We start from the raw sequence: 6,101 nt of genomic DNA, 5'->3' as shown, positions 1-6,101 counted from the left end.
ATGGAATACCATTATTCCATAAGGAATGATCAGCAGGTGGACTTCAGAAAAGCCTCAAAAGACTTACATGAACTGATGCTGAGTGAAATGAGCAGAACGACGAGAACATTGTACACAGTAACAGCAAGATGGTATGATGACCAACTTTGATAGACTTAACTCTTCTCAGCAATACAAGGATCTAAGACAATTGCAAAAGACTTATGATGGAAAATGCTATCCACATCCAAAGAAAGAACTATGGAGTCTAAATGCAGATTGAAGCATACTATTTTCTTTTTTTCTGTTTCTTCTTCCTTACATTTTTCCCCTTTGTTTCTAATTCTTCTTTACAACATGACTAATATGGAAATATGTTTAATATGTTTGTTTATGTATATGAAGTCCATATTGGATTGCATGCCACCTTGGACAGAGAGGAGTGGGGGTGGGGAGAAAATTTAGAAGTCAAAATCTTATAGAAGTAAATGTTAAAAACTAAAAAAAAACATTTTTAAAAGCTGCTCAGACACTCAGTGGACTGCTGAATCCCATTGTTGCTTCAATGAGATGACCCTATGGCCTGGGTCACCTATGTTTAGGGTAGTGACTACAAATCTCAGTGTATCTGCACCTGTTGCTTCATCACTTCCTCATTGACACAGGACTTCAAGGTAGGTACAATAATAAAATAGTAAGATAGTAAAGTAATAATAAAAGAGTAACATAATAAATGATGGATAATGTCTTGACTTCTTCACAAATTGGATGAGCCAGAGTTGGGTAAAGTCATTAGCCTCTCTTTCTTTTTATGTCATCAAAGTCTAATAGCAAGAAAAAAATCAAGATTACTGAATCATTTTTCCACAAAATCTATGTTACTTAATAGGGAAAGATGAGTGGAAGTGGCTAAGAAAAAGGGGGGATGATAAGAGGGAGGTCAGATTAAGGGATGCTGTCAGTGATCAGAAATAAAACAGATTTTGAGGAGTGGATAAGTTAAAAAAAGAGAGATGGATACACAAAAGAGAATAGGATGGAGGTAAATTCACAGCTAGCAATCATAACTATGTATGTTATGATGAACTCATTCATAAAATGGAAGCTTAGAAAAATTCATAAGATGCCAACATACAACAGTATGTTGTTGATGCACTTGTAACTGAGTTATAGAGTTAAAATAAGCAGATGGAACATAACATGCTCCATCAGAAAAAAAGCTAAGGCTATAATCATGATTTCAAACAAACAACAAAAACATACCCAATTAAGAGAGATTAACATATGTAAACTAAAAGAGAAAGTACATCTTGCTAAAAGTTACCATAGATAATGGATTAATATCAAATCTAAACATACATGAACCAAGTGTCATAGTATCCAAATTCTTTAAGGAAACAAATGAATTATAGCAGAAATTGCAAATCTATACTAGTGGGCGACCTTAATTTACCTATCTCAGAACTAGAAAAAACTTAATATAAAATAAATAAGAAATAAGTGAAAGAGAGAAACAGAATTTTGGAAAAATTAGATATGATAGACCTCTGGAGACAATCAAATGGGAATAGAAAGTATAACTTTTTCTTAGCTGTACATGACACCTTTGCAAAAACTGACCATGAGTATAAAAAGATCACAAACAAATGGAGCAATGTTGAAATATAATATGCATTTTTGGACTATAAAAATTTCTGTAAAAAGACTTAGTAGCATAGAATAAAAATTAGTTGGAAATTAAATTATCTAATCCTAAAGAATAAATGGATCAAATAATAAATAATAGAAACAATCAATAATTTCATTAAAGATAATGACAACAATGAAACAACATGTCAAAATTCCTGGGATTCAGCCAAAGCAGTACTTAGGGGAAATTTTATATCTTTGCATGCTTACTTCAGTAAAAGACAGAAAGAACAGATTGGTTAATTGGACATTCAACAAGAAACAAGAAAAATAACAAATTAAAAATCCCCAATTAAACTCAAAAAATAGAAACCTTGAAAATCAAAAAAGAGATTAATAAAATTTAAAAATAATGAACTAACAAATACAACTAGAAGCTGGCTTTATTTTTAAAAAATAGATAAGCAAATGATTAATTTGATTTAAGAAAAGAAAACTAAATTACCAGTTTCAAAAATTTAAAATAAAATTGATGCACCACCAAAGAAGAAGAAAGTAATGCAATTAGGAGTTATTTTAGCCAATTATATGGCAATCAAACTGGCAATATAAATGAAATAGCTGAATATTTACAAAAATATGAATTGCTCAGAAGAGGAAATAGTATACTCAAATAACCCTATCTTAGAAAAAGAAATTTGGCGGGCGGTTGGGGGGGATGAGCCAAGATGGTGGCGAGAAAACAGGGAGTGGCTTGAGTTCTCTCCCAAATCCCGCCATAGCCTGTAAAAAATGACTGTAAACAAATTCCAGGGCTAAAATCACCACAAAATGACAGAGTGAAACAAGTCTCATTGCCCTGTGCTGGGAACGGAGTGCCGCCCAACTTGGGTGGAGTCTGAAGAGAGTAGAACTGACAGAGCAGGACTCAGGGAACTAAATCACTGGCAGCTGTGGCAGTTTCCAGATTTCTCAACCCACAAACAGCAAAGACAACTTAGCAGATAAGTGGGAAAACTGTTGGACATGGGTGACAGAAGTGCATGATCCAGTCCAGCCCCAGCGCCAAGGTGGTGGAGGTGGCTGCAGCAGCAGCAACTGTTTCTGCAGTTCCAGGACCACAGACAGTGGGGGGAGTCAAACAGCTGATCAGAATGGGAGTGCAGGAATCTCTTTACTGGTGATGAGGAAGCACTCTCTTGCTTTGCCCTGTTTGGATCAGAGTCACAGTCCTGGTTGGTCATCCTTGGGGGAGAAGAAGCGCTGGTGTGGCTGGGCTTGTGGTGGCTGTACAGAGGGAGTACTGTTAGTTACATGGCAGAAAGGAGTATTTGCACTCACAGACCAGAGCACAGGCCAGGAGAGGAGTATCATACCACATCAGAATAGAAGCAGCTCTGAAAACAGCAGTATAAAACTGCTGAATATTGGGACAAAGCACTCTGCACTTTGGAAGCAGTCATACCCTGACAAAGAGTGAAAAGTCAAGTAATTGGCTGGGAAAATGAGGAGGCAGCATAAAAGGACTCAGACTATAGAAACTTTTTTTTTGGTGACAAAGAAGATCAAAACATACAACCAGAAAAAGACAAGAAATTCAAAGATCCTACATAAAAAGCCTCCAAGAAAAATATGAATTGGTCTCAGGCCATGGAAGACCTCAAAAAAGATTTGGAAAATCAAGTAAGAGAAGTAGAAGAAAATTGAGGAGAGAAATTAGAGTGATGCAAGAAAATCATCAAAAACCAGTCAAGAACTTGGTAAAGGAGACCCTCAAAAATACTGAAGAAAATAAAACCATAAAAATAGTCTAACCCAAATGGCAAAAGAGCTCCAAAAAGCCAATGAGGAGAAGAATGCCTTAAAAGGCATAATTAGTCAAGTGGAAAAGGAGGGCCAAAATGCCACTGAAGAAAATAATTCCTTAAAAATTAAAAAGGAGCAATTGGAAGCTAAGGATTTTATGAGAAATCAAGAAATCATAAAACAGGACTAAAGGAATGAAAAAATGGAGGACACTGTGAAATATCTCATTGGAAAAATCACTCACCTGCAGAATAGATCCAGGAGAGAGAATTTAAAAATTATTGGACCACCTGAAAGCCATGATCAAAAAAGAGAGCCGAGACATCATCTTTCAAGAGATTATCAAGGAAAACTGCCCTAATATTCTAGAACCAGAGGGTAAAATAAAAATTGAAAGAATCCACCAATCGCCTCTTGAAAAAGATTCCCCCCTGAAAAAAACTCCTAGGAATATTGTAGCCAAACTCCAGAGTTCCCAGGTCAAGGAGAAAATATTGCAAGCAGCTCGAAAGAAAGAATTCAAGTATTGTGGAAACACAATCAGGATAATACACCATTTAGCAGCTTCTACATAAAGAGACTGAATGGCTTGGAACATGATATTCTGGAGGTCAAAGGAGCTAGGATTAAAACCAAGAATCACATACCCAACAAAACTGAGTATAATAGTTCAGCACAAAATATACATTTTCAATTGAATAGAGGACTTTCAAGCATTCTTGATGAAAAAAACAGAATTGAACAGAAAATTTGACTTTCAAATACAAGACTCAAGAGAAGCATGAAAAGGCAATCAAGAAAGAGAAATCATAAGGGACTTACTAAATTTGAACTGTTTTGTTTACATTCCTACATGGAAAGATATTTGTAACTTATGAAACCTTTCTCAGTATTAGGGTACTTGCAGGAAATATACAAATATATAGACAGAGGGTACAGGGTGAGTTGAAATGAAGGGATGATATCTAAAAAATTAAAATTAAAGGTTGAGAGAGGAATATATTGGGAAAAGTAGAAATGGAGAGATAGAATGAGCTAAATTATCTCACACAAAAGTGGCAAGAAAAAAAGCTGTTATAATGGAAGGGAAGAAGGGGGAAGTGAAAGGGAATGAGTGAATCTTGCTCTCATCTGATTTGGCTTAAGGAGTGAATAACATACACACTCAATAGGTTATCTTACCCTATAGGAAAGTAGGGGAGAAGAGGATGAGATGGGAGGGGATGATAGAAGGGAGGACAGATTAGGGAGGAGGTAGTCAAAAGTAAACACTTTTGAAAAGGGATAGGGTCAAAGGGGAAAACTGAATAAAGGGGGGCAGGATAGGATGGAAGGAAATACAGTTAGTATTTCACAACATGACCATTATGGAAGTGTTTTGCATAATGATACATGTATAACCTATATTGAATTGCTTGCCTTCTCAAGGGTGGTAGGCGATCTGAAACTCCTTCCACTTCCGCAGCTTTTCCTGCTAACCTTCTCTGTTGTCTTTGGTGCTTGTGGGTTGAGAAGTCTGGTAACTGCTGCAGCTCACTGATTCAGGGCACTAGAGCATGCTCCACCCAGCTCCTGGTCTGGTTGGTCCGCACCGCCCATGCTGGGTTTGGCTCCTCTTGGCTCCCCTTGGCTCCCCTCTGCTCCCAGCTCCGTGCGGGATAGACTTCACCTGGAGACCATCCAGGCTGTTCTGGGCTGGAGCCCTGCTTCCCTCTGCTATTTTGTGGGTTCTGCAGTTCTAGAATTGGTTCAGAGCCATTTTTTATAGGTTTTTGGAGGGACTCGGTCGGGAGCTCACGCTAGTCCCTGCTTTCCAGTTGCCATCTTGGCTCCACCCCCCTAGAGGTGTGTTTTCAATGCATCAATGAGATGCATGATGTGCTCAAGGTACAATTCGCAGAATCCAGTTCACTGATTCCAAACCATTTAGAGAAAGACCTTTGAAGATTCCTCTATTTATGATGGAAGATCTCAGAAACCATATCAAAGAACTTCTGGTTAATTACACCATCACAAAATCCATTAAGTCTTATTCATCACCCACAGTGGTGGTGCCTAAAGAAAAAGTGGAAAGACAGGGATGCACAATCACTATTGAACTTTGAATAAAAGGACGTAAGCACAAACAGGGTGGGACTTTTTGCTGTTTTTTTTTTTCTTTTGGAGTGCTTCTCAGCACTAAGGCAATCAAGTGCCTTTGAGTCTTGCCTTTGTTTCAATCTTTGATTGAATCAAGAATCTTTGATGACCTGCTTAAGTTACAAGAAAGTGTAAGTCACATGAGTTTGAGTCAAATGATTGTGACCCCCTCTGGCACTGAAGAAGCATATGTATACTCTGAGGTTAGCATTTCACTTTACGGGCTCACTCATTGGAAGAGTGTTCCTGGGTCTGGGCCAGACGAGAGTCTGGGTAGCCACTGACTAGCCTCCAGGCTTTGAAAAACCCAGATGTTGGTGCTTCTCTCCTTGACAAGTATGTAAGTATTTCTGTGGACAGACAGAAATCCTGTCTGCTGATTTGTGTTATTTGCTCTGTTTACATAATTTCTACTTGTAATTTCTGTTTGTATTTGCTCTGAAGTTCAAGGCTTCTGACTTTTTCCCCTGAACTAAGTGAATGATATATGTATGTTTAATTAAAGTGAGACTGTAAACCCCTTAAAGTTGCTTTCCTTAGAAAAGCAG

The 6,101-nt window shown here is 37.6% G+C and overlaps 1 pseudogene; it reads left to right on the top strand.

Annotated features, from left to right (window-relative positions):
• Window positions 1-2,651: 2,651 nt before the first annotated feature.
• The window catches only part of LOC118840033, a 65,380-nt pseudogene continuing 61,930 nt past the window's right edge, over window positions 2,652-6,101 (top strand).

This window comes from Trichosurus vulpecula, chromosome 1 (assembly GCF_011100635.1).
Source record: "Trichosurus vulpecula isolate mTriVul1 chromosome 1, mTriVul1.pri, whole genome shotgun sequence".
Taxonomy (NCBI): domain Eukaryota; kingdom Metazoa; phylum Chordata; class Mammalia; order Diprotodontia; family Phalangeridae; genus Trichosurus; species Trichosurus vulpecula.
Note: the sequence above shows the minus strand (reverse complement) of the source record. Positions and strands in the feature narration are given on the sequence as shown.